The sequence below is a fragment of the Pongo pygmaeus genome, chromosome 3, assembly GCF_028885625.2.
Source record: "Pongo pygmaeus isolate AG05252 chromosome 3, NHGRI_mPonPyg2-v2.0_pri, whole genome shotgun sequence".
Classification (NCBI taxonomy): Eukaryota; Metazoa; Chordata; class Mammalia; order Primates; family Hominidae; genus Pongo; species Pongo pygmaeus.
The window spans coordinates 79,204,923-79,231,740 of record NC_072376.2 but is presented as its reverse complement, the minus strand read 5'-3'; the positions used below and the strand labels follow the sequence as shown (position 1 = coordinate 79,231,740).

Here is a 26,818-nt window from a genome sequence, read left to right as displayed (position 1 = left end):
CATCCCATCCCAGCCCATTCCCCATCCCGCCATCTCCCCCTTCCCTCCCCACTCTTATACAACTCTTCCTCATCTTTCAGGACTTGGCTTCAAGGTCACCTTAACTGGAAGCTTCTCTCACTCTCCAGAAGAGCTTCCCGTTGCACTTGATGCATGCACTATCATTTGATCATTTTTGAGTTACAGTCCAAATCTTTTTGTACCTGAATAACATGTTGCCCAGTCAGTCTCTCTTCCTGGATTCAGAAGTCGTTCATGGTAGATCCAGCTGGAAGTGACAAAAAGACATCTTTTGACATAAAGGGATGACACAGACAGACATAAGTTCTTAAACGTCTTAAATGTTATGTGAAAATTAAACAGAATTCAAAGATTTGTGGGGAACACTTAGGAGGAAAAGTTACTGGGAACATCATAAAGGGTTAATTTGTATTTTATTTTATTTTTTGAGACAGTCTCATTCCGTCACCTAGGCTGGAGTGCAGTGGTGCAATCAGGCTCACTGCAGCCTTGACCACCTGGGCTCAAGTAATCTCACTTAATTTTTATTTGGTTTAAGAAAGTCTTGGTTGAGGGTGGTGGCTTATGCCTGTAATCTCAGCACTTTGGGAGGCTGAGAGAGGTCTATTACTTGAGGCCAGGAGTTTGAGATCAGCCTGGGCAATATATTAAGACCCTGCCTCTACCAAAAAACAGAGTGAATGTGTGGAAGACAATTTTTCCACAGACTGGGAGTGAGGGAATAATTTCAGGATGATTCAAGTGCATTACATATATTGTGCACTTTATTTCTATTATTACTACATAGTAATATATAATGAAATGATTCTACAACTCATTATAACGTAGACTCAGTGGGATCTCTGAGCTTGTTTTCCTGCAACTAGACTGTCCATCTGGGGTGATGGGAGACAGTAACAGAATATCAGGCATTAGATTCTCATAAGGCGTACACAACCTAGATCCCTCGCATGCACACTTCACAACAGAGTTTGTGCTCCTATGAGAATCTAATGCTGCTGCTGATCTGACAGGACATGGAGCTCAGGTGGTCATGCAAGCGATGGGAGGGGCTAGAAATACAGATGAAGTTTCCCTTCACTCGCCTGCCGCTCACCTCCAGCTCTGTGGCCCTGTGGTTGGAGACCGCTGCTCAAGTGCATTCGAAAGGATCCATCCCATGCCATTCTTCAGAGTCATCTTTACTGCTGCAGTGGTCAACCTGTAGCACCCCTAAGCTCACAGGACATATGCTTCAACTGGCATTTCACAATCAACAGTATATGGTAGCTTGAGTCATTGTGAAGTCACTTCCTGGAAATCACCAGCATCCCATATCCCATTAGCAAGGAGCTCAGCACTGCTCCTTGGATAACCAAACCTACTCCCAAATCCCATCTGTGTGAGTCTATCTCCTGGTACCCTTCCTAGCATCGACTCTGTATTTGTAGGAGTCCAATCAGGAGACACAAACCATTCAAAAGTTTAAACTAGAATGAGCAAGGTGGCTCACACCTGTAATCCCAGCACTTTAGGAGGCCAAGGTGGGTGGACTGCTTTGAGCTCAGGAGTTTGAGAACAGTCTGGGAAACATGGCGAAACCTCGTCTCTACGAAAAACACAAAAATCAGCTGGGTGTGGTGGCACTTACCTGTAATCCCAGCTACTCGGGAGGCTGAGGCAGGAGAATTGCTTGAGCCTGCCAGGTGGAGGCTGCAGTGAGCAGAGGTTGTGCCACTGTACTCCAGCCTGGGTGACAGTGCGAGACCCGGTATCAAAAAGAAAAAATGTATATATATGTAAATTTAATATAAAAAGTATTAATTTTGGCCAGGCACAATGGCTCATGCCTGTAATCCCAGCACTTTGGGAGACCAAGGCAGACAGATCACCTGAGGTCAGGAGTTCGAGACCAGCCTGACCAGCATGGAGCAACCCCATCTCTACTAAAAATACAAAATTAGCTGGGCATGGTGGCACATGCCTGTAATCCCAACTACTCGGGAGGCCGAGGCAGGAGAATCGCTTGAACCAGGCAGGTGGAGGTTGCGCTGAGCCAAGATAGCGCCATTGCACTCCAGCCTGGGCAACAAGAGTGAAACTCCATCTTGAAAAAAAGAAAAGGTATTAATTTTTACAGAGGATCAGCACAATGAGGGACACACTAGCACAAAGTAAAGACAACTCTAGAGAATACAGAACTATCAGAGGCCAGGCATTGTGGCTCATGCCTGTAATCCCAGCAATTTGGGAAGCCTAGGCAGGAGGATCACTTGAGGCCAGGAGTTGGAGACCAATCAGCACAAAATAGTGAGACTCTGTGTCTACCAAAAAAAGAAACATTAGCCAGGTGTGGTGGTGGTGCACACCCGTAGTTCCGGCTACTTGGGAGTCTGGGGTGGGAGAACCCCTTAAGCCTGGGAAGTCTGCACTACAATGAGCCAAGATTGTGCCACTGCACTCCAGCCTGGGTGACAGAGTGAGACTCTGTCTCAGAAAGAAAAAAGAAAAGAAAGTGTTAATCCCCCTGTGAGAATCTCCTCTTCTCCTGCCTTCTCTGGAACCTCACTTGTCAGTTCTTCCTCCCACTTTCCTGTATCTTTAACCTATCCCCCACTTTTAGCTCCTTCCCATCATCATTTAAATTACTCAAACTTCTTCTGTTTAAAAAACCTCTCCCTAAACTCAGTGAGAGGTCTCCTGCACACCCATTGAGCCATCTGCTCTCCCTGGTGCCTTCTCTACAGCAGCCTGAGCCATGTCTCTAATCCATGAATCTCATCATGTTACTCCCCCATTTACATCACTTCTCCTTGCCTCAGGGATTAAGTCCAAACTCCTTAACAGCCCCTGCTCTGCCCTGCCTTGCAAGGCAGCCTCACTGCTTGCCCCTCTCCATTTCATCTGCTATGGAGTCCAACTGAGCCTCATCTGCCCCTTCAATGCAAACTCTTTCTCCTCTGGGAGTCTCTGAAGTGGGTGATATCCTCTGCTTATAATATGTTTCCCCTTAAACCTCTACTCTCTTCCTAGCTAGCTTTGACTCCTCTGTCACTTGTCCGCTTTGGCATCACCTCCTCATGGAAGACTTCTTTGACTCCCCAGATTCTCAGGAGCATGGCAGGTGAGGTGCTCCTCCCAAGAATGGATGGAGATTAGGGAGTGTGTGTTATTCATGCTTAATTCACCAGTGCTTAGCTGAGTACCTGGCATAAAATAGTTACTGTGGTGGCCAAAGTAATAACCCCCACCCCCACTAATTGCTCATGTCCTATGTTACACAGCACAATTACATAGAAAGGTGGAATTAAGAGTGCAGATAAAATTAATGTTGCTCATCAGCTGACCTTAAAACAAGATTATCCTGGAGTATCTAGGAGAACCCATGTAATTACACGCATTCTTTAAAACTGGAAGAGGGAGGCAGAAGGTTAAGAACCAGAGACGGTGGGCACAATGGCTCATGCCTGTAATACCAATACTTTGGGAGGCCAGGTCAGGAAAATCCCTTGAGTGTAGGAGTTCAAGGTCAGCCGTGGCAACATACTGAGGCCCCATCTCTACAAAAAAATAAAAACGAAATTCACTGAGTGTCACGATGCTTGCATGTAGTCCCAGTTACTGGGAAGGCTGACATGGTAGGACTGCTTGAGCCTAGGAGTTTGAGGCTACAATGAGCCACGATTGGACCACTGAACTCCATCCTGAGTGACAGGGCAAGGTCCTGTTTCGAAAGAAAAAAAGGACATTGGAATCAGGGTCCTCTCCATCCTGAGGTGCCTACAAGGCATCTCTCTCTGCAAATGAGTAAACATCACCCTCCAACTCCTTACAGAGTGGAGCAGCAGGAAAACTCCTTCACCTCATTTCTGTGCTGTTTGGGAGGCCTGGACAGCCCAATAACAAGCTCCTTGCTGATGAAGCAATCAGGAAATGGCTCGAGTTGAGCTAAGGAGAATTTGGATCCTTCTTTTGGTTCTCAATAGGCAGGGTAGGGGCCAGGCATGGTGGCTCATACCTGTAATCTTTGCACTGTGGGAGGCCAAGGTGAGAGGATTGCTTGAGGCCAGGAGCTCAAGACCAGCCTGGGCAACATAGCAAGACCTGGGTGGCATACACCTGTGGTCCCTACTACTTGGTAGGATGAGGAGGGAGGATCAATCACTTGATCCCAGGAGTTTCAGGCTGCAGTGAGCCATGATCACACTACTGCACTTCAGCCTGGGTGACAGAGCCAGACCATGTCACAAAAAGTTAGAAAGAAAAAAAAAAGAGAGAGGGAGAGAGACTATACACAGGCACCACCACATTTAGCTAATTTTTAAATATTCTGTAGAGACAAGGTCTTGCTAGGTTGCCCAGGCTAGTCTAAAACTCCTGGCGTCAGGTTGGGCATGGTGGCTCATGCTTGTAATCCCAGCACTTTGGGAGGCTGAGGCAGGCAAATCACCTGAAGTCTGGAGTTCAAGACCATCCTGGCCAACATGGTGAAACTCTGACTCTATCAAAAATACAAAAATTAGCTGGGCAGTAGTGGCATGTACCTGTAGTCTCAGCTACTCGGGAGGCTGAGGCAGGAGAATCACTTGAACCTGCGAGGCAGAGGTTGCAGTGGACCCCATCACTGCACTCTACCCTGGGTGACAGAGTGAGACTCTGTCAAAAACAACAACAACAACAACAACAACAAAAACTCCTGGCATCAAGACATCTTCCTGTCAGCCTCCCAATGCCCTGGGATTATACTGTTTCCTATAATTGAAGACACTTGTTCTCATACTGCTTTAAGGTATAAAGGAAAAAAAAAACACAGATAATGGCAAATGTTGGTAAAGGCCGGGCATGGTGGCAGCCTGTAATTCCAGAACTTAGGGAGGCTGAGGTGGGCAGATCACTTGAGACCAGGAGTATGAGATCAGCCTGGGCAACATGGTAAAATCCCATCACTACAGAATAAAATATAAAAATTAGCCAGGCATGGTGGCATACACCTGCAATTTTCAGCTACTCAGGAGGCTGAGATGAGAGAATCACTTGTGCCTGGGAGGTCAAGGCTGCAGTGAACTGTGATGGCATCATTGCACTGCAGCCTGAGAGACAGAGCAAGCCCCTATCTAGAAAAAAAAAAAAATGTCAGTGAAGATGTGGAGGAATTGGAACCCACATATATTACTGGTGGGAACATAAAATCGTGTAACCATTTTGTTTGGGTATTTCTTTTCTTGTCATTTTAATTGGATTTTTTAAAAATCAAGACAGGGTTTCACTATCTTGCCCAGGCTGGTCTTGAATTCATGGGCTCAAGCCATCCTCCTAGCTGAGCCTCCTGAGTAGCTGGGATTACAGGTGTGAGCCATTGCACCCAACTGGTGTAGCCACTTTAGAAAACAGTCTGGCAGTTTCTCAAAAGGCTAAATGTACAGTCATCCTATAATGCAACAATTTCACTCCTAGGCATATATCCCAGAAAAATAAAAATATATGTCAACACAAAAACTTGTACAACAATCTTCATAGCAGCATTATTCATAATGACCAATACATGGAATACATGGAAACAACCCAAATATCCACCAACTGATGAACAGATAAACAAAATGCAGTGTGTCTCTACCATGGAATGCTGCCATAGAAGGAATGAAATATCGATACACACTATGACATAAAGGAACTTTGAAAACACTGTGCTAAGAGGGAAAAAAAGCCACAAAAGATCACATATTGTACAATTCTATTTGTCCAGATTAGGCAAATCTATAGTGACAAAAAAATTAATCAATGGTTGCCTAAGGCTGGGGGCGAAGGTAGGTGGGGAGAGTAGGAGGTAGTGGCTAAGGGGTATGGATTTCTCTATAGGGTAATGAAACGTTCTAAAAGTGACTGTGGTGATTGATGCACAGCTCTGTGAATATTCTAAAACCTACTGAATTGCAGATTTCAATAAATAAAGTGAATGGTATGTGAATCATATTTTAATAAAGCTATTATTTAAAATAATGATAATAGGGGGCTGGGCACAGGTGGTCATGCCTGCCTGTAATCCCAGCACTTTGGGAGGCTGAGGCAGGAGGATCACTTGAGGTCAGGAGTTTTGAGCCCAGTCTGAGCAACCTGGCAAGATCCCGTCTCTATGATAAAAAATGAAAACATTAGCTGGACATGGTGGCACATGTCTGTAGTCCCAGCTACTTGGGAGACTGAAGTGAGAAAACTGCTTGAGCTCAGGAGTTTGAGGCCACAGTGAACCATGATCATGTCACTGTACTGTAGCCTGAGCAACAGAGCAAGACCCTGTCTCTGAAAACGAAAGAAAACAAATGCAAGTTTTTATCACTTTGTGAGTGTAGCCAAGTTGGAGGAGAAATAGACAATAGTAAAAGAGCACTGAATAACGAGGGTGAGTGGCTGGTTAGGCTCAGTTGCTAGCTAAATGGCTTCTAAAAAATTCATTAATAAAGTTACAGCTCTGGGGACAGTCATGTAGTCAAAGAATAAATGCTAAATTCATTACAAATGCCCATGGTCCTTCTTTACATGCCTTCTAGTGAAAAATTCCTAAGTGCCTAAATAGCAAGTCTCCAATGATAGCAGCTGTTTATTAAAGACTACAAAAAAGAAATGGAGGCCAGGTGTGATTGCTCACATCTGTACTCCTTGCATTTTGGGAGGCTGAGGCAGGCAGATTGCCTGAGGTCAGGAGCTCCAGAGGAGCCTGGCCAATATGGTGAAACCCCATCACTACTAAAAATACAAAAATTAGCTGGGTGTGGTGGCGGGCACCTGTAATCCCAGCTACTCGGGAGGCTGAGGCAGGAGAATTGCTTGAACCCAGAAGGTGAAGGTTGCAGTGAGCCAAAATCGTACCATTGCACTCCAGCCTGGGTGACAAGAGAAAGACTCTATCTTAAAAAAAAAAAAAAAGAAAAAAAAGAAATGGCATCTTCTTCAAGAATTACATTGTGTTTCATGATAAGCTCTAATTTTGCATTTGTTCAAGTATTGATGAGATTTAGCCAATATGACACCCAACTTGGATAAAATGCAAACAACACAATTTCATTTTCTCATTAACAAAACTGATTAGGTAGTCTAATATCAACTCTGATCTTATTAAAAACTGATCAGATTTTAAAATTACAGAATTATGGAGCCAATAAGATGTTACAAGCTGTTCCAAGGGGAATTCCAAAATCCACACATATCTGAGACCATCAAGTATGATGAAATATATTTGATTACTATATTGAAAAATAAACTGATTACAAAGCCGACAATTGGACAGGGGTCTCCTCATCCACAGCCACACAAACCCGATCATGCAGCTATGTGGTTACAAGGCCTACATAGCCTAGAAGGGACTGGTCTGACTTGAGATTTCATGTGTATTTGTATTTTGAGACAGGGTCCCACTCTGTCACCCAGGATGGAGTGCAGTTGTATAATCATAGCTCACTGCAACCTTGACCAACTGGGCTCAAGAGATGCTCCTGCCTCAGCTGCCCCCATACCTGGGAATACAGGCAAGTACCACCATGTCAGGCATTTTTTTTCATTTTTGTAGAGAGAGACGTCTTGCTATGTTGCCCAAGCTGGCCTCAAACTCCTAGAATCAAGAGATCTGCCCATCTCAGCCACATGAGTAACTGGGGCCATAGGTACATACCATCATGTCTGGCTATATTTTTTTTTTAATTTTTTTTTTTGTTTTTTTAGAGAGGAGGTCTTGCTATGTTGCCCAGGCTGCTCTCAAACTCATGGCCTTAAAACATACTCCCATCTCTGCCTCTCAAACTGTTGGAACTATAGGTGTGAGCCACTGCACCTGGCCTGACTTGAGATTTCTTTTATCTAGCATCCTTTACTTGGTAGGATTGGGAAAGGCGGTAGTGTTTTTTAAAATTACTTAATAATTCAATTAGAATCAAACTCAACCTTGACTACTGCCTTCTCTCACAGCTCACATCCAGTCTGTCAGGAAATCCTACTGACTGACTTCAACATGTATCCATGCTCTGACCATCTCTCACCACCACCATGAACCCGGTCAGGATCACTATCATCTCCCACCGGGATGTTGCCACAGCTTGGCCCCCACGCTTCTACCCAAATCTTCCCATAGTCTTTCTCAACTTGGCAGCCAGGTCGTGCTTTTAAATCAGGAGACAGACCATGTCGCCTCTCTGCTCAGAAGCCCTTGGTGGTTCCCATTTTGGTCAGAGTAAAAGCCAAAGCCCTAGCAATAGCATCCCAGGGCTTACACGATCTGTACCAATCCCAGCCCAGTAACTCCCTGGCCTCCTTGCTGACTTTGCTCCCTCTATCTCTTTGCTCCACTGGCCTCCTTCCAGAGCCTCAGACACACCAGAGAGTTTCCTACTTTATCCAACAGGATAAAGATCCTGTTGACTCAGCCTACAATGCTCTTCCCTCAGCACCTTGGCCAGCTCCATCACCTGCTTCAAACTTTTGCTCAATATTCACTTATGAGGCCAACCCTGACCACTCTACTTAACATTGTCATCTGTCCCCATTCCCACCATGCTCATTTCTTTCTTTCTTTTTGAAACAAGGTCTTGCTTTATTGCCCAGGCTGGAGTACACTGGTGCAATCACAGCTCACAGCAACTTCAACCTCCCAGGCTTAAACAATCCTCCCGCCTCAGCCTCCCTAGGAACTGAGACTACAGCTGCATGCCACAACACCTGGCTTTTTTTTTTTTTTTTTTGAGATGGAGTTTCGGTCGCCCAGGCTGAAGTGTAAGGGTGCGATGTCGGCTCACTGCAATGTCTGCCTTTTGGGTTCAAGTGATTCTCTGCCTCAGCCTCCTGAGTAGCTGGGATTACAGGCACCCACCACCACACCTGGCTAATGTTTGTATTTTTAGTAGAGATGGGGTTTCACCATCTTGGCTAGGCTGGTCTTGAACTTCTGACCTCGTGATCCACCCTCCTCAGCCTCCCAAAGTGCTGGGATTACAAATGTGAGCCACTGAGCCTGGCCTTTTAAAAAAAATTTTTTTAGACATGAGGTCTCATTATGTTGCCCAGGCTGGTCTTAAGCTCCTGGGCTTAAGCGATCCTCCTACCTCAGCCTCCTAAAATTCTGGGATTACAGGCATCAGCAACTGTAACATGAGGTCCCAGCTTCACGTTCGTTTTTGGTTGTTGCTACAACAAAGTACTCTACATTTAGTGGCTTCAAACACCACAAATCTACCATCTTACAGTTCTGGGGGCCAGAAGCCCAACTAGGTCTATTAAGGCTAAAGTCAAGGTGTCAGAGGGGCTGCATTCCTTCTGGGGGAGGCTCTAGATAGAATGTGCTCCTTTGCCTTTTCCAGCTTCTAGAAGCCACCCCCATTCCTTGACTTACCTCGTGACTCCATATTCAAGGCCAGAAGTACAGCATCTTCAAATCTCCCTCTCTGACCTATTCTTCCATTATCACATCACTTTCTCTAATTCTGACTCTCCTACCTCCCTCTCTTATAAAGATCCTTGTGATTGGTAGGTATGGGGGCTCCCATCTGTAATCCCAACATTTTGGGAGGCCAAAGAGGAAGGATTGCTTGAGGCCAAGAGTTAGAGATCAGCCTGGGGAAAATAGGAAGACCCTGTCTTTACAAAATTAAAATTAAAATCAGCTGGACATGGTGATGCACACCTGTAGTTCCAGCTACTGGAGAGGCTAAGGTGGGAGGATTGCTTTAGCCTAGGAGGTCAAGGCTGCAGTGAGCTATGATCACATCACTGCACTCCAGCCTCAGTGGCAGAGTGAGACTCTGTCTCAAATATAAGAAAAGAAATATACATTTGGTCTCTGCCCCTGGTTCCTGGCACAGAGCTTCCAAAGCTCTTAAAAAGCCCTTTGTGACAGAGGTAATAGGAGCATTTTCTAAATTGATATTTAGTCTTAGTCCCAGGTTCCTGACACAAGGGCCTCTAAAGTCTTTCAGATCTGCAGCATGGTAAGAATGCATGTGGGATGCTGTTGAGCTAACAGGGTGGCTGCAAGCTCCTAGACTGCTTCAGGAGGAGGGCTAGCTGCCAGAGAAAGCAACCGCATTTTTTTTTAAATGGAGTTTGGCTCTTGTAGCCCAAGCTGGAGTGCAATGGTACAATCTCAGCTCACTGCAACCTCCACCTCCCGGGTTATAGCAATTCTCCTGCCTCGGCCTCCCGAGTAGCTGGAATTATAGGGATGTGCCACAACTTCTAGCTAATTGTTGTTATTTTTAGTAGAAATGGGGTTTCACCATGTTGGTCAGGATAGTCTCAGACTCCTGACCTCAAGTGGTCCATGTGCCTCAGCCTTCCAAACTGCTAGGATTACAGGAGTGAGCCACCGCACCTGGCCCCAACCACATTTTTTGAGGCTTGGAACTTTCAGCCTCACCTGCTGAACTCCAGGAGGCAAAAGGAACTGGAAATTGACTTAACTACCAATGGCCAATGATTTTATCAATCATGCCTCCATAAAAACCCAAACAGCAGGGTTTGGAGAGCTTCTGTGTTGCTAAACACAAGGAGGTCCTGGGAGGGTAGTGTGCCCAACAGAGAGCATGGAAGCTCTGTGCCCCTCCCCACTTACCTTGTCCTGTGCATCTCTTTCATTGGCTGTTCCTGAGATGGAGCCATTACATTGGGCCAGTAATAGAAAATAAGGTGGCCAGATGCGCTGGCTCATGCCTGTAATCCCAGCACTTTGGGAGGCAGAGGTGGGTGGAATCACTTGAGCCTAGGAATTTGAGACCAGCCTGGGCAACATAAGAAGACCCCATCTATACAAAAAATAAAAGAAATTAGCCAGATGTGGTGGTGGGAACCCTATAATTCCAGCTATGTGAGAGGCTGAAGCAGGAGAATCACTTGAGCCCTGGAGGTTGAGGCTTCAATGGGCTATGATTGCACCACTGCACACCAGCCTGGACAACAGAGCGAGGCCCTGTCTCTTGAAAAGAAAAAAACCTGTTTTTCTAAGTTCTGTGAGTTGTTCTAGTAAATAATTAAACACAAGAAGAAGGTCATGGGAAACCCTGATTTCTAACTGGTTGGTCAAAATACAGGTGACAACCTAGGACTTGCAACTGGCATCTGAAGTGAGGGTGGTCTTGTGGGACTGAGCCCCTAACCTGTGGGTTCTGCGCTAACTCTAGGTAGTGTCAGAATGCAATTGCGGGATACACGGTTGGTATCCAGAGAGTTGGAGAATTGGTGTAGAAACTCCGCACATACATTTGGTCAGAAGTCTGTGAGTAGAGAGAAACATGTTGCGGGAAGTCAGGGACCCCGAATGGAGGGACCTGCTGAAGCCACGGATGAGGAACATAAATTGTGAAGATTTCATGGACATTTATTAGTTCCCCAAATTAATAATTCTATAATTTCTTACGCCTGTCTTTACTGCAATCTCTGAAGATAAATTGTGAAGATTTCATGGACACTTATCACTTCCCCAATCAATACCCTTGTGATTTCCTATGCCTGTCTTTACTTTAATCTCTTAATCCGGTCATCTTCGTAAGCTGAGGATGAATGTCCCCGCAGGACCCTGTGATAATTGCATTAACTGCACAAGTTGTTTAAACAATATGAAACCTGGGCACCTTGAAAAAAGAACAGGATAACAGCAATTTCAGGGAACAAGGGAGATAACCTTAAACTCTGGCTGCCTGTGGGCCGGGTGGAACAGAGCCATATTTCTCTTCTTTCAAAAGCAAATAGGAGAAATATTGCTGAATTCTTTTTCTCAGGAAAGAACATCCCTGAGAAAGAGAATGCATCCCTAAGGGGAGGCCTCTGAAATGGCCGCTTTGGGGACGGCTGTCTTTTACAGTCATAGATAAGGGATGAAATAAGCCCTGGGCTCCTGTGGCACTCCCAGACTTATCAAGATGAGGAAATTCCCGCCTAATAAATTTTGGTCAGATGGGTTGTCTGCTCTCAAACCCTTTCTCCTGATAAGATGTTATCAATGACAATGCGTGCCCGAAACTTGATTAGCAATTTTAATTTTGCCCCGTCCTGTGGTCCTGTGATCTTGCCCTGCCTCCATTTGCCTTGTGATATTTTATTACCTTGTGAAGCATGTGATCTCTGTGACCCACACCCTATTCGTACACTCCCTCCCCTTTTGAAAATCACTAATAAAAACTTGTTGGTTTTGCAGCTTGGGGGGCACGACGGAACCTGCCGACATGTGATGTCTCCCCTGGACACCCAGCTTTAAAATTTCTCTCTTTTGTACTCTTTCCCTTTATTTCTCAGACCGGCTGACACTCAGGGAAAATAGAAAAGAACCTACATGAAATATCAGGGGTGAATTTCCCCCAATATCACACAGGCTCTTCTCTCACCTGTCTATCTGCTTAACTGCATAGGAGAGGCAATGGATGGTGCTCATGAACAAGGCAAGCATTAAAGTCAGACCAGACTAACATTTGACTCAGTCTTAATATTCAGGTGAGCTTGGGCAAATCGCTCATTAACCCCAAGTCTTCATCATTTTGTGCATATAATGGGGATAACTGTGGCACCCACCTGTTTTTGTGAGAATCAATGAAATATTATGCTTGATGTTATTGTGATCATGATACTATCTGACAAGGGCAGTGATGCATGATAACATCAAAAAATTAGAAACTGTAATGAGGTCTCTTGGGCAAAATTCCATACAAGCAAATGACCGTCTCTCCAAAGCATTCCTGCCACACTTAATTCACCATTCCCTGAACAAAATGTGCCATCTTCATTGTTCAGGTCTGTATAGTGCTGGTTTCCCTGCCTGGGCAGCTCACTCCATCCCATCCCAGCACAATCCCCATCCCTCCAACTCCCCCTTCCCTCCCCACTCTCATACAACTCTTCCTCATCTTACAGGACTTGGCTTCAATGTCACCTTAACTGGAAGCTTCTCTCCCTCTCCAGAAGAGCTTCCCATTGCACTTGATGCATGCACCATTATTTGATGATTTTTGAGTTACAGTCCAAGTCTTTTTGTACCTGAATAACATGTTGCCCAGTCAGTCTCTCTTCCTGGATTCAGAAGTCTTTCATGGTAGGTCCAGCTAGAAGTGACAAAAAGACATTCTAAAAAAAAAAAAAAAAAAAAGAGGGATGACACAGACAGACATCAGCACTTAAAAGTTTTAAATGGTATGTGGAAAACAAAATTTAAGGGCTTCTAGGAGAAACGTAGGCGGGAAGGTGTTACTGGGAAATATGATAGAAGATTAATTTTTATTTTATTTTATTTTTAGAGAAAGGGTCTTGCTCTATCACCTAGGCTGGACTGCAGTGGTGCAATCACAGTTAACTGCAGCCTCAACCTCCAGGGCTTGAGCAATATTCCCATCTAATTTTTATTTTGTTTAAGAAATGCAGTCTTGCTCTTAGCAAAGCTAAAGTGCAATGGTGTGATCATAGCTTACTGCAGCCTCAACCTTCTAGACTCAAGTGATCCTCCAGTCTTAGCCTCCCCAGTAGCTGGGACTACAGGTGTGCACTGTAACGTGTAGCTCATTTTTTTTTTTTTTAATTTTTAGTAGAGACAAAGTGTCGCTATGTTGACCAGGTTGGTGGTGATCTCCCACACTCAGGCAGTTCTCTCACCTCAGCCTTCCAAAGTGCTTGGATTACAGGTATGAGCTGCCACACCCGGCTGAGGGGTTTAATTTTTAATTATATAAAGAGCTCAAAGCAAATATTAGAAGGAGCCTAAATGCCTCCAGCAGTTGACTGGTACTGGTAAATTGTGATACATCCATATAATAAAATATTATGCAACCATGAAAAGGATTAAGATAGATCAATAGGTATTGGCACAAATGTCCACAAAATATGAAAATGTGAAGTGATGTTCAATCACCATGTACGTATCTTGAAGGATATGGCCCATTTTCTCAATAGCAATTATTTCCTGAGATAAGATTATGGGTCTAAAGAGTGAAGGAAATTTTTCACTTATTTAAAAGTATTTACCATTTTTATAATTTAATAAAAGATTAAACAGATCATTGAATTAGTAAAAGACAAAGTAACTCTATAAATAAATGGAAAAGACACAGATACCCCAGGCATGGTGGCTCATGCTTATAATACCAGTACTTTGGGAGGGGGTGGTGGGGGGATTGCTTGAGGCCAGGAGTTCCAGACCAGCCTAAGAAACAAAGCAAGACCTCGTCTCTAGTAAAAATAAAAAAATAAAAATAATTGGCCAGGCATAGTGGCATGTACCTATAGTCCCAACTACTGAGGTGGAAGGATCACCTGAGCCTAGGAGGTCAAGGCTGCAGTGAGTTGAGACTGTGCCACTACACTCAGGCCTAGGAGACAGAGCGAGACTTCATCTCAAAAAAAAGGACAATAAAGAAATAAAGCTAATAAGCTAACATAAGAAAAGATAAAATATGTGACAAATAGGCTGGGTGCATGGCTCGCAGCTGTAATCAAGCACTTTGAGAGGCTGAGGCAGGTAGATCACGAGGTCAGGAGTTCGAGACCACCCTGATCAACATGGTGAAACCCCGTTTCTACTAAAAATACAAAAATTAGCTGGGCATGGTGGCATGTGCCTGTAATCCCAGCTACTCAGGAGGCTGAGGCAGGAGAATCACTTGAACCTGGGAGGCAGAGGTTGCAGTGAGCCGAGATCACACCACTGCACTCCAGCCTGGTCGACAGAGCAAGACTGTGTCTCAAAAAAAAAAAAAAAAAGGGGTGACAAAGTAAAAGTAATAATATGAGGTCTTTCATTTATCACACAGAAAATAACTTGTTAAATTACAATACCTGTGTGGGCAAAGGTGCAGTGAAATGGCCATTTTCTTGTAGTATTAGTGGTGTTTAAAATGTATATAAGCCTTCCAGGATAAAGCTTGGAAATTTTTTTTTAATCATACAGACAGTGACTCATTATACTGCCTCCTCCAACTCCTGGCCTCAAGCAATCCTCCCATCTCAGCCTTCCAAAGTGCTGGAATTACAGGCTGACAGCCACCATGCCTGAAAGCTTTGCAATTTACATCAAGGGTAATAAGAATGCTCATGCCCTGTGACTCGCAGTAATCTCACTTCTGGAAATTTCATCTTTGGATATAATTCAACCTAAACAAAAGGTCATATGCACAAACACAGTGAAAATCTGGGAGTAATTTTTTTCTTTTTTTAAAAAATATGGAATGCTTCACAAATTTGCATGTCATTCTTTCACAGAGGCCATGCCAATCTCTCTACTGTTCCAACTTAAGTATGTGTGCTACTGAAGCAAGCATGAGTAATTTAAGATAGAGTGGTTAAGTGAAATAAGGAAGAATTATGGAGAATTTAAAAATCTATGCTATTTATAGGCACCTAGTAACAGCTCAGTAAATATTAGCTGCTATTATTATTTTTATGGTAATTTCACTCAATTAAAAATTGTCATTAAAAATTACCATTGTCATGGAACATAATGTCTCCTACAGTATAATTGTAAAAACAGATACAATTAGTCCCTTGGTATATGGGGGGATTAGTTCCAGCTCTCCCATTTCTGTGTATACCAAAATCCACGCATACTCAAGTTTTCAAAGTCAGTCCTGTGGAATCCACATATAACACAAATGGGAAAATTAGTGAGGTGTGGTGACAAGCACCTGTAGTCTCAGCTACTTGTGAGGCTGAGGCAGGAGGATTGCTTGATCCCAGGAGGTTGAGGCTGCAGTGAGCCATAATTGCACCACCGCACTCCAGTCTGGGCAACAGAGTGAGACAGAAGGTTGACTTTTTAATAGAATTTTTCTGTTCACTTGAAGATATGGTCAGGATTGTGGCATATGAAAATTCTTCATAAAATAACTATCTAATTCAATTAATGTTGGAATTGGGAACAGCAGAAGTGTCATCTCAGAGCTACTCACAATGAAAGGTGATGTCTGGGGCTCAGGTGTGTTGAGGTCCCCATGCCTGGACTATGGGTGCTGAGTGGGATTTACTTGTCCATCATTTTCTATATTCCAGCACTGGGAAACTAGGGTTTATCCATCTTCATAAGATGTCATTTAAATTCCACTTCACAAGAACCACAAATGGAAGAAAGGTCATGAAACCACAGGACAGTACTTGTTCTCAAGGGAATCTTCAGCTTAGGTGGCTCTGTAAAAGAGAAATTACATTGTTGAAAAATCGTTGCAGGTCAGGTGAGGTGGCTCATACCTATAAACCCAGCCCACTGGGAGACTAAGGCAGGAGGATCCCGTGAGGCCAGGAGTTCAAGACCAGCCTGAGCAACACAGTGAAACCTCATCTCTACAAAAAATTAGAAAATGAACTGGGTGCGGTAAAACATTCGTATAGTCCCAGCTACTCTGGAGGCTGAAATAGGAGGATCGCTTGAGCCCAGGAAGTAGAAGCTGCAGTGAGATCTCATCTCACCACTGCACTCCAGCCTGGGTGACACAGTGAGACCCTGTCTCAAGACAGACACACAAACACACACACACACACACACACACACCCCTAATCTCAGTCTGTCCAGCCTTGACTAATCAAAAGGGCCTTCTGGGTTACAGAAGACGTATGCTCTTTTGTAGGATAGGGAGAAACCAGCAAGCTTGTTCACAGACTTTTCCTCATCCTCTGCTTAGTTTTCCAAGAACCCTCACAGTGGAAATGGAGTCTCTGGGAAAACGACCTAAATCTTTGGGTTACCAGGGGAGAAATATGCCTCCTTTGTCAATTAATAAATGGAACACCTGCCTTAAAATCCAGGGAGTTCTGCTAGAATGAATCACTCCCTAAGACCCTGACCTATGCATGGAACATGAAAAACTGAAGTTTAACTGGGCACGGTGGATCACATCTGTAATCCCAACACTTTGGGAGGCTGAGGCAGGTGGATCACCTGAGGTCAAAAGTTCTAGACCAGCCTGGCCGACATGGTGAAACCCCATCTCTACTAAAAATACAAAAATTAGTTGAGCATGGTGGTGGATGCCTGTAATCCCAGCTACTCGGGAGGCTGAGGCAGGAAAATTGCTTGAACCTGGAAGGTGGAGGTTGCAGTTACTTCTAGAAGAATTTCCATTAGCCCTTTGAAATCCTTCAACATTCATGAAGGCCAAAGAGTTTTCACCTAATTTAATCTGATGGGTATGTGACCAAAGTCTTTCTAGGGAATACAGACTCCCAAACCGTTCAGCTGGGAAGTGAGGATAGAATTTATTACTCAAAATCAAAGGGAAATGAAAAGAGGCCAACATAGAATTGTCATTATTCTTTCTTGGTGGGGAATGGATTCCAGAGTCATTCTGTGACCTTTACATGACCTCCTTATTAGCATCTAAAAGCTTCCAGTGTAGGATGCAGCCAGCTAGGTTCTCTTCTAATGTAATAAAATTTGCTTCAGCAAATCTTATGCAGAGCCATCTCCAGACTCCAGAAATAATAGGCTATAAATTACTGGATCTCCCATTTGATATAATGAAGTATAAGCACGGTCCTGAATGACTCCTCTACATACTGCTCTGGGTGGCTTGAAGTGAATTTGATACAAGAACTGGAGCGAGCGCAAAGCAGAGCTAGATCTAGGATTAATGTGCTTGGGCCCAGCTCTTCACTACTCACCTATGAGTCCAGTTCCAGAACCCAAGTAGAGGGTGGGGAAACAAGGCTTCTAACTTTGTTCCCTAATGTCTGCATCTCTTTCACATTTCTTATCTCCTTGCAAAGAAACTAAACAGGCTCAACTGAAATAATGAAATGATTAAACCCTATACAGAGAATCTCCAAAGACTGACAAAACATCATTCAAGACTGTTACACAGACAACCTTGAGGATGACTTGATGTATCAATACCATATTTGGGATCATTCCAAATTCCCATCAAGGATCTGCCTATATCAACACAGGAGCCAAGGACCAACCATTCAAATGGGCCCTGCTGCCAAGCCTTTTTTTTTTTTTTTTACAATGCCATCTCTTCATGTTGTTCCATTTAACAAAACTGCAGCCTTTCACCTATCCTTAAGTCCCTCGGCCAATGGTACAGAGCCAGAGTATGCTACTCCCTAGCAGGAAATCAACAGGATGACCTACTAAATACCATTCAGAAGATGCTAAGACCCATGAATTGCAACAAGAAAGACGGAGAATTAGTCAGATAGGTACATGCTGTGCCAAAAATGCACTGCAGCCCCCACCCAATTCTGCCTAATCCTAGCTGGGCTGACACCAACCTGATGAGACAGGCCTATAAGATCTCAAACTAAAACAGAAACTCCTGAACTGGGTTCTTTCGAACCCAGGAAGCAGCAGTAAATCATTAAAGAACAGATAAGTTCTTATGGTGAGGGAGAGTTTCAGATAAACGGAATGCTGGTAGAACACAGGGCCTAAAGGAGCAAAAGTTAACCTAAGCCCAGGTAGAACCTTGTTTACTAGAGTATTAGGCATGGGTTGGGGCAACTATTCTAACCAGAGAAACTGGCTTCAGTGAGGGCAAGTTGGCAATCCAAGGTATAGCATGCATAGGGCTGGCAAAATTCAGGGTGACTGAAGCAAAAGCTTCAGAACCAGAAAGACCACATCTGGGGGTAGAGCACAAAACTCTCGAGATGAATCTTTGTAAGAGTGAGGCAGAACTATATAGCAGTTTTAGGAGACCTGTTGGTGCCCAGCAAGAGCTCCAAATGGGCTATATGCAGGGATGCAGGCTGTAGTCTCAGGAGAGGAGGTTCACAAAAGTCATTCAGTCCAAGACCTCAAACTGTGTTCTCTACTAAAAGGAATCAAGGTTCCCTAGAGAAATGGCTGACTCCATGTATGGTGCAGTATATTGATCCTGGAACATCTTTTTTGCCAGAAAGCAAGGAAGCCATCAAAGTCCAACAGGATCACATCAAAAAGACATGAAAGTCAACTTGAAGAGATAATTATTAACCTAGATGAGACAATGTAAGCATCCAAAACAATAAAGACTGCAATGGCCTGAAATACATCAAATGCAAACAATAATCTATGAGTTCATAATGGTATTCAGAAAAAAAACTACTGGTCATTAGAGGGAAGGTTACTAGGTCACTAACTCACTACTCTGAAAAGTGACTTAAGATGAGAGGTAGGGCGGAGAATTAGCCATTTATTCAGTTTTTCCTGTACAAACATAAATTTTTAGGGAGATTGAAGCAGATGAAACAAATCTGGAAAAATGGAGGTAACTGCTTAATCTGTGAGTTGGGTGCATGGAGGTTCAACATATTTCTTTTGTGTGTATTTGAACCCCCTACAAAAAAAAAGCACATGATAGAATGTGAGCCAAGCAGCTTAGGGTTTAGGCAAGGCTTCTGCCTACAAGAGACACTAGGATATGAGGGGTAGTTTTAGCCCTGATGGGCTGAGCCAACTGGAGGTATATACGGATGTGCTAAATTGCAGCGGTATCATGTTGCCCAGCACTTGATCAAATCCTAGATCCTAGGTCTCCTTGGTAGCATGCTTCCTAGGTAGTGGATCTGAGGCTATCTATAGAACTTCCTTTGCAGTCATAATTCGCTCAGAAACTACAAAAGTGCTTGCTCTTGAAAATGGAGTCTGTCTTTGTCCATTTCATGCTTCTATAAAAGAATACCACAGACTGCATAATTTATAAAAAGGAAAAAAGGAAGGAAGGAGGGAAGGAGGGTAGGAAAGGAAGGAAGAGAAGGAAGGAAAGGAAGGAAGGGAAAGAGGGAAAGAGGGAAGGAGGAAGGGAGGGAAGGAGGGAGGGAGAGAGAGAGGGAGGGAGGGGAAGGGAAGAAAAGGGAGGAGAAGGGAAAGGAGGAAGAAAAGGAAATGAAAGGAAAGGAATAAATTTTATTTCTTAACAGTTCTGGATGTTAGGAAGTCCAAGGTTGAGGGGCCTGCATCTGGTAAGGGTCTTCTTGCTGCATCATCCCACTACAGAAGGCAGAAGGAAAAGAGAGTGCAAGAAAGCAAGAGGGTAAAAGGGGCTGAATTCTGTTTTATAATGCACCCACTCTGTGATTACTAATCTATTACCACAATAACAACATTAACTCATTCATAAAGGCTATTTTATTAGGCCCCACACCCCAACTGTTGCATTGAGGATTGAGTTTCCAGCACATAAACTTTGGGGGACACATTTAAACCATAGCAGAGCACTTAATTCAACCAAGAGGAGCTGGGAAAATCAAAGGCATGAGAAAGACAGCAAAAGCTAGCAGACAGAAATGCACAGGTTAAGGGAAAAAGTCACAATGAATCCTGTAGTGCAGGCTACTTTATCAAAAGCACCTAAAAAAGATCTCATTAACTCCCCCAGATCACCTCCAACCACATCTAAAGAGCCACACACAGCACCACCAAAGACAGCACAATGAGAACAGCATTTTCCTCAACAGACAAGCTGGGAGTATCTAGACACCTGACCTCTATAGCTCTAGAACAGCCCTAAAACAGCTCCTCCCTAACCACCACTCAAGTCACCAGCTTGGAAAGTATTCAGAAAACCCAAATCCTGACACACCACTATGAAACAACTTAAAACAGCAAAGAACAACCCGTTTAAACAGCAATGCCAGCTGCTGGGAAAAAAAGGAACAATAAGTAGAGGAGAAACAGACCTCTTGTGGTCCACCAAGACCCAGTCTCTCAGCTTCAGCACTTTCAAATGCAGAATCCATACCCCTCTGGGGCCTGTGGAGCTCCACAAGGTATGTCGTCCTCAAAGATAAATGAGCAGGCAAGCTGGCTAGAAAACCACTAAGGGTATTATTCTTTAAAGAATCTTTATAGGGTCAAAGAGGAATGGGTCTTAACTGGCTATGTGAACTCCCCACAGATTCTGAGGATGATGTCAGTATCCCTTTCCAGATGTGTTTAACACTTTGCAGTCACTTGTATTCCTGCCACCGAGTGCCAGTGCTTTGCTAATTTGAACTGATTCCAGCTCACGCTGACCCCAGCTCCCTGGATGTTACCATTAGCCAAGACTGTCACCCATACTGTACCCTTCCAAAGAGTCCTAAAAACAGCTCTTCACCTACTCTTCCAAGACAAGTAAAAATGTCTGCCAAAGAAATGGGGAAAAAAGATTCAGAGAGTGAAAACAATTAACATACTAACAAGAGAGCAAAAAGCAAAGGGGGAGGAGAAACTAGGAAAATCATATATGGGCTCACATCTATTTCCAAAGCTGGGCTAATGTCCTTTTGCTTGTGTCTGAATAAGGCACCAATTTTAAGCTGCTAATGAAAAAAAAAGAAAAAGAGAAAGAAGCAGGCCCAGGCCAGGCGTGGTGGCTCATGCCTGTAATCCCAGCACTTTGGGAGGCCGAGGCGGGTGGATCACCCAAGGTCAGGAGTTCTAGACCAGCCTGGTCAACATGGTGAAACACCATCTCTACTAAAAATACAAAAAATTAGCCAGGCATGGTGGCGCATGCCTGTAAATCCAGCTTCTCAGGAGGCTGAGGCAGGAGAATTGCTCGAACCGGGAAGGCAGAGAATGTGGTGACCTGAGATCACGCCATTGCCCTCAAGCCAGGGCAATGAGAACAAAATTCGGTAAAAACAAAACAAACAAAACAAAACCACCATAAAATAACTCAGACTTAATTAAATACAACCCTAGTGGTGAATGACTAAAGATGGATTACTCATAACAGAGATAATAGTCCAATAAGAATCTAAGAATCTGACCTTTTAATAACAAAAAAATCCTTTCCTTCGAAAGTAATATCCTCTCAAGGCCAGGAATTCCATTAGTAGAAAGCCTTTCTAAAAAACAAAATTCCTGGCCAGGCATGGGTTCACATCTGTCATCTCAGCACTCTGGGAGGCCGAGGTGGGAAGATCACTTGATGTCAGGAGTTTGAGACTGGCCTGGCCAACATGGTGAAACCCCATCTCCACTAAAAATACAAAAATTAGCCTGGTGTGGTGGTGGGCACCTGTAATCCCAGCGACATGGGAGGCTAAGGCAGGAGAATTTCTTGAACCCAGGAGGCAGAGGTTGCAGTGACCAGCAAGGTTGCACCATTGCACCCCAGCCTGGGCGTTAAGAGTGAAAATTCCATCTCAAAAAAAAAAAAAAAAAAAAATTCCTTTGGGAAGGCCTTCTACATAAAAATCTTCAACGTGAGACTGGAAAAAAGGGTATGGGATCATCACCGGATCTTTGGCTTTTACAGCTCGAGCTATAAGAACAAAAAGAAAAAGGGACATCATTTAAACACAGTATGTAGAAAAGAATAATTATTGAATCTGTACTGGTCTTTAACTTTTACACTTTGATCTTTAATTCTGTTATTGTGATTGAGTCCAAAGAAAAATAGTATGAGTAAAATAAAAAGAACACCAAAAATGTTAATATTCTGTTTACCAAAGTCTGTAGTGAAATATCCCATTAAATCCAAGTGCAGTGACTCACACCCATAATCCCAGCACTTTGGGAGGCTGAGGCTGGTCAATCTCCTGAAGTCAGGAGTTCGAGGCCAGCCTGGCCAACATGGTGAAACCCCAACTCTACTACAAATACAAAAATTAGGCAGGCGTGGTGGCAGAGGCCTGTAATCCCAGCTACTTAGGAGGCTGAGGCAGGGAGAATTGCTTGAACCCAGGAGGTAAGCTTGCCATGAGCTGAGATCATACCACTGCACTCCAGCGTGGGCGACAGAACAAAACTTCAACCTAACAAAAAAAAAAAAAAAAACCAACAAAAAAAAAAACAGCTAGCAGGTGACATTTGCTACGGGGAGACTACAGATATAATCTTGCTGCAATCCTTCCATTTTAGTAAATCTAAACAGTGTGAATCCATTCTGTTTCATCCCCACTCCACTCCAGAGCCAAAACAAGAAAATCAATTATATTTCTATTTCTTTAAAAACATATCTAACTAAATCATCTAATTAAAAGATAATATGCATGGTTCCATACTCTAAAAGAAAACTTATGTCCTGCATATCATGGACATTTGATGAATGCTTATTCAGTTGACTGGCGTAGACTTCAATAATAACCTGTTCAATGCATTATGCCAGATGAATCTTGCATCTCAAAAGTAGAACAAATATTGTTCTTTCAGTTTGGTCTACCCATAAATGCAATATCTACTAATAAAAAGAAAATGAATTCATTGTTCTAGAGAGTATGAGAATTTTGACAACATGAATTCTCCTGTCCTAGGACATAATTAATACTTAGAGGCATACTATTTCATGTGGAAGCTACCATTAAATCAATGTTAAGTGTTAATTACTTCACATAATCTTCTAATCTGACTTAAGACTGAAGATGTACCTCACAAAGCTGATTTATCAAGTTGTAAATCTTCACCTGTTGAATTCATAAGTTCATGTCTGAAAGGTGAGAATACTTAATATTCACTAGGCAATATTCAGCAAAGTAATATCCACTAGTATATATTTAATATTTCATCATGAACTGTGGGTGTGAAGAGAAAAGACAGGCTGGGCACAGTGGCTCACACCTGTAATCCCAGCAGTTTGGGAGGCCGAGGCAGGCAGATCATGAGGTCGGGAGTTCGAGACCAGCCTGGCCAACATGGTAAAACCCCATCTGTACTAAAAATACAATAATTAGCTGGGCATGGTGACAGGCACCTGTAATCCCAGCTACACACGAGGCTGAGGCAGGAGAATTGCCTGAACCCAGGAGGTGGAGGTTGCAGAAACCACGATCACGCCACTGCATTCCAGCCTGGGCAAAAGAGCAAGATTCTGTCTCAATCAATTAATCAATAAAAATATAAGGAGGAAGCATTTACTGGGTATTTATATGTCTGGTATTATGTGAAGCACTTTACTATCTTATGAAATCTTCGGGACAGATCTTCAGTTCTCATGACCACAAAAGAGGATACTAAAGCTCAGACAGGAGAGGAGACATGGCCAGCCTGTGTCCCCAGGGCCTATTGTCTTACCACTAGGTTACAGTGTTTCCAGGTGTCACATGTTGTGAGATTTTTGTTTTAAAATGAACCAAAAAAAAACCAACGGCGAAAAAGGCATAAGCTATTAAAAAGTGGGAGAAACACTAAGAGAACCTTAAGCATGTAACTAAAAATATTATGGAAATGTTATTGAATTCATTAGCAAATTTAATGCTAGGTTTTCATTGAGGAGTAGGTTATATTACTCATGATGAAGAAAAATGTTCATTTTAAGTATATTAACGTAAATACCATCAATATGGTTTATCATGTTTAAATGTCCACTTAAAGCAATTCAGTTAAAATTCTGCATATCATACAATTTTATAGTTTGCTAGTAGGTTACAAGTAGTCATCCAAATAAAAACATCATGTGTTTTCCACTGGTTGTTGCTCTTTTTAGGTGAGCATTTGATGTATACCAACAGAGAGGATAATAACAAATCGCTAATTTCTTTCATCATTATATAAAGGTGGCTTCAGCATAGAATAGTATAAGGGCAATGATGAATTTGAAATCTAACATCAATTCAGTGATGCATCAAGATAAAAGTAGAGACAACAGGAGCATCTTGGTGAGTACTGAACATTTTATTTATTTATTTATTTTGAGATGGAGTTTTGCTCTTTTTGCCCAGGCTAGAGTGCAATGGTGCAACCTCGGCTCATCACAACCTCTGCCTCCTGGGTTCAAGTGATTCTCCTGCCTTGGCCTTCCGAATAGCTGGGATTACAGACATGTACCACCACGCTCGTCTAATTTTGTATTTTCAGTAGAGACGGGGTTTCTCCATGTTGGTCAGGCTAGCCTCGAACTCCAGACCTAGATATCTGCCTGCCTTGGCCTCCCAAAGTGCTGGGATTACAGGTGTGAGCCACTGCACCCAGATGAATTCCAAATTTAACAAAGCAGACTAAGAGAAACAATTCATTTAAAAAAAAAAAACATTTGGCCAGGCATGGCGGCTCACACCTGTAATCCCAGCACTTTGGGAGGCTGAGGTGAGTGGATCAGGAGGTCAGCAGTTCAAGACCAGCCTAGCCAAGATCATGAAACCCTGTCTCTACTAAAAATACAAAAATCAGCCAGGCACGGTGGCTGGCGCCTGTAATCCCAGCTGCTCGGGAGGCTGAGGCAGAGAACTGCTTGAACCCGGGAGGTGGAGCTTGCAGTGAGCCGAGATCGTGCCACTGCACTCCAGCCTGGGCGACAGAGTGAGGCTCCGTCTCAAAATAAATAAATAAATAAATCAATGAAATCCCTAAGATCCAGGGCTTTGCAATAAATATGTAAATAAATTTCCAATCTCCATACTGAAAGTTTAAAAGAAATGCTAACTAATAATTAAAGAAATACAACTTTTCCTCAGCTTTGCAGCAATCTAGAAACAAAGTGTGTAGACACTACAAACCACCTTACAAGGAGAAACGTGTAAGGATGGCATGACTCGCCGGCAGCCCTCGGCTTGTCCACGGTACCCCCATGATGAACAGTAACTCCATTGTGCAAATGCCCATGAACATAAGATTACAGGACTTTTCCAGTTTAGACATACCATATTTTCTTTCAGACAATTCTTGAATTTGTTTACGTAGATCAGCAATACGATTATTCCATTTCTCTGAAAATCAAGCAAAAGTTGATTCTCAATAATGCGTCCCTATGTCAGAGCAGCACTAACATATAATGACTTATTTCATATATTTTACATTCTAACAGTCCATGTCATTTTACTGCTTTCAAAAAAAATTTTCTCTTTTGTGGTGGTTCTTAGAATTGATTTAATGGGAGACTATTAGAGAAGCTGAAAAGCAGGAGGGCAGAAAAGTTCAATCAAATTAAACACAACAACAGGGAGGTCACAATGAGGAGGTCTCCAGGGGTCTTTTAGCAAACTTCCTAAAACATGTGTCAGCTGTGTGAAATAAGACTTTACAGCAGCCAGGTGCAGTGGTGCAGGCCTGGAATACCAACACTTTGGCAGCAGAGGCAGGCGGATAGCTTTGAGCTCAGGGCAACACAGCCAAAACACCCCCTCCCTAGCCCGAACCCCACCCCGTCCCTACCAAAAATACAAAACAGCAGGGCATGGTGGCGGGCACCTGTAGTCCCAGCTACTCAGGAGGCTGAGGCAGGAGAATCACTTGAACCCAGGAGGCAGACATTGCAGTGAGCCAAGACCACGCCACTGCCAGCCTGGATGACAGAGCAAGACTCCACCTCAAAAAAACAAAAACAAAAACACAAGGTTAAGTGGGACACCAGAACTTACAGATACAAGTTTAAGAGGGACCCCTAAGCAAAAAATGCCAACCCTTTTTCTCCCAATCACTGAAACACCAGGAGGGTGTAATAGTTTTGCAGCCTAGCTGTAGCAGGCTGATGCCCCCAAGATGCCCATATCCTAATCCCGGGAACTGGTGAACATGACCTTATATGGCAAAATGGGCTTTGCAGATATAATGAAGTTAAGGGTCTTTGGCTTTTGGGGTTGATGTACTCACCCGGATCCTTATAAGAGCAGAGCAGGTGATGGAGAGGGTGGGAGGTGTAGTGACAGAGCAGGAATCTCCAGTCCTTTGAGACGGGCAGCACAAGCTGAGGAGAGCAGGCCACCTCCACGGCCAGGAAACAGATTCTCCCGCAGAGCCTCGGAAGCCACCAAGCCTGCTCCCACCTTGACTCAGCAGGACTTACTGTAGAATTCTGGCCTTCAGACCTGTAAGGGAATACATTTTGGTTGTTTTAAGTCACTAAGTTTGTGGTAATTTGTTGCAGCAGCCACAGGAAACTGGTATTGTAGTGAAGCCTCAAAACCCCCCTGAAGGGGCTGGGCTCAGTGGCTCATGCCTGTCATCCCAGCACTTTGGGAGGCTGAGGTG

The 26,818-nt window shown here is 43.5% G+C and overlaps 1 long non-coding RNA gene and 1 pseudogene across 2 annotated transcripts; both read right to left on the bottom strand.

The window, feature by feature from the left end:
* Positions 1 to 1,120: 1,120 nt before the first annotated feature.
* LOC134737572 (uncharacterized) lies at positions 1,121 to 26,560 on the bottom strand. Of its 2 annotated transcripts, XR_010126059.1 has the most exons (7): positions 26,441 to 26,560; positions 25,492 to 25,557; positions 21,682 to 22,178; positions 15,900 to 16,134; positions 13,003 to 13,089; positions 10,592 to 10,781; positions 1,121 to 1,314 (listed from the first exon to the last, which is right to left on the bottom strand). It is a non-coding gene; the product is annotated as an uncharacterized LOC134737572 (long non-coding RNA). The 2 variants fall into 2 exon arrangements; XR_010126060.1 differs by lacking the exons at positions 1,121 to 1,314; positions 21,682 to 22,178 and having other exon boundaries at positions 10,303 to 10,781.
* Positions 15,169 to 15,268, bottom strand: LOC134739545 (U6 spliceosomal RNA; annotated as a pseudogene).
* Positions 26,561 to 26,818: the final 258 nt, after the last annotated feature.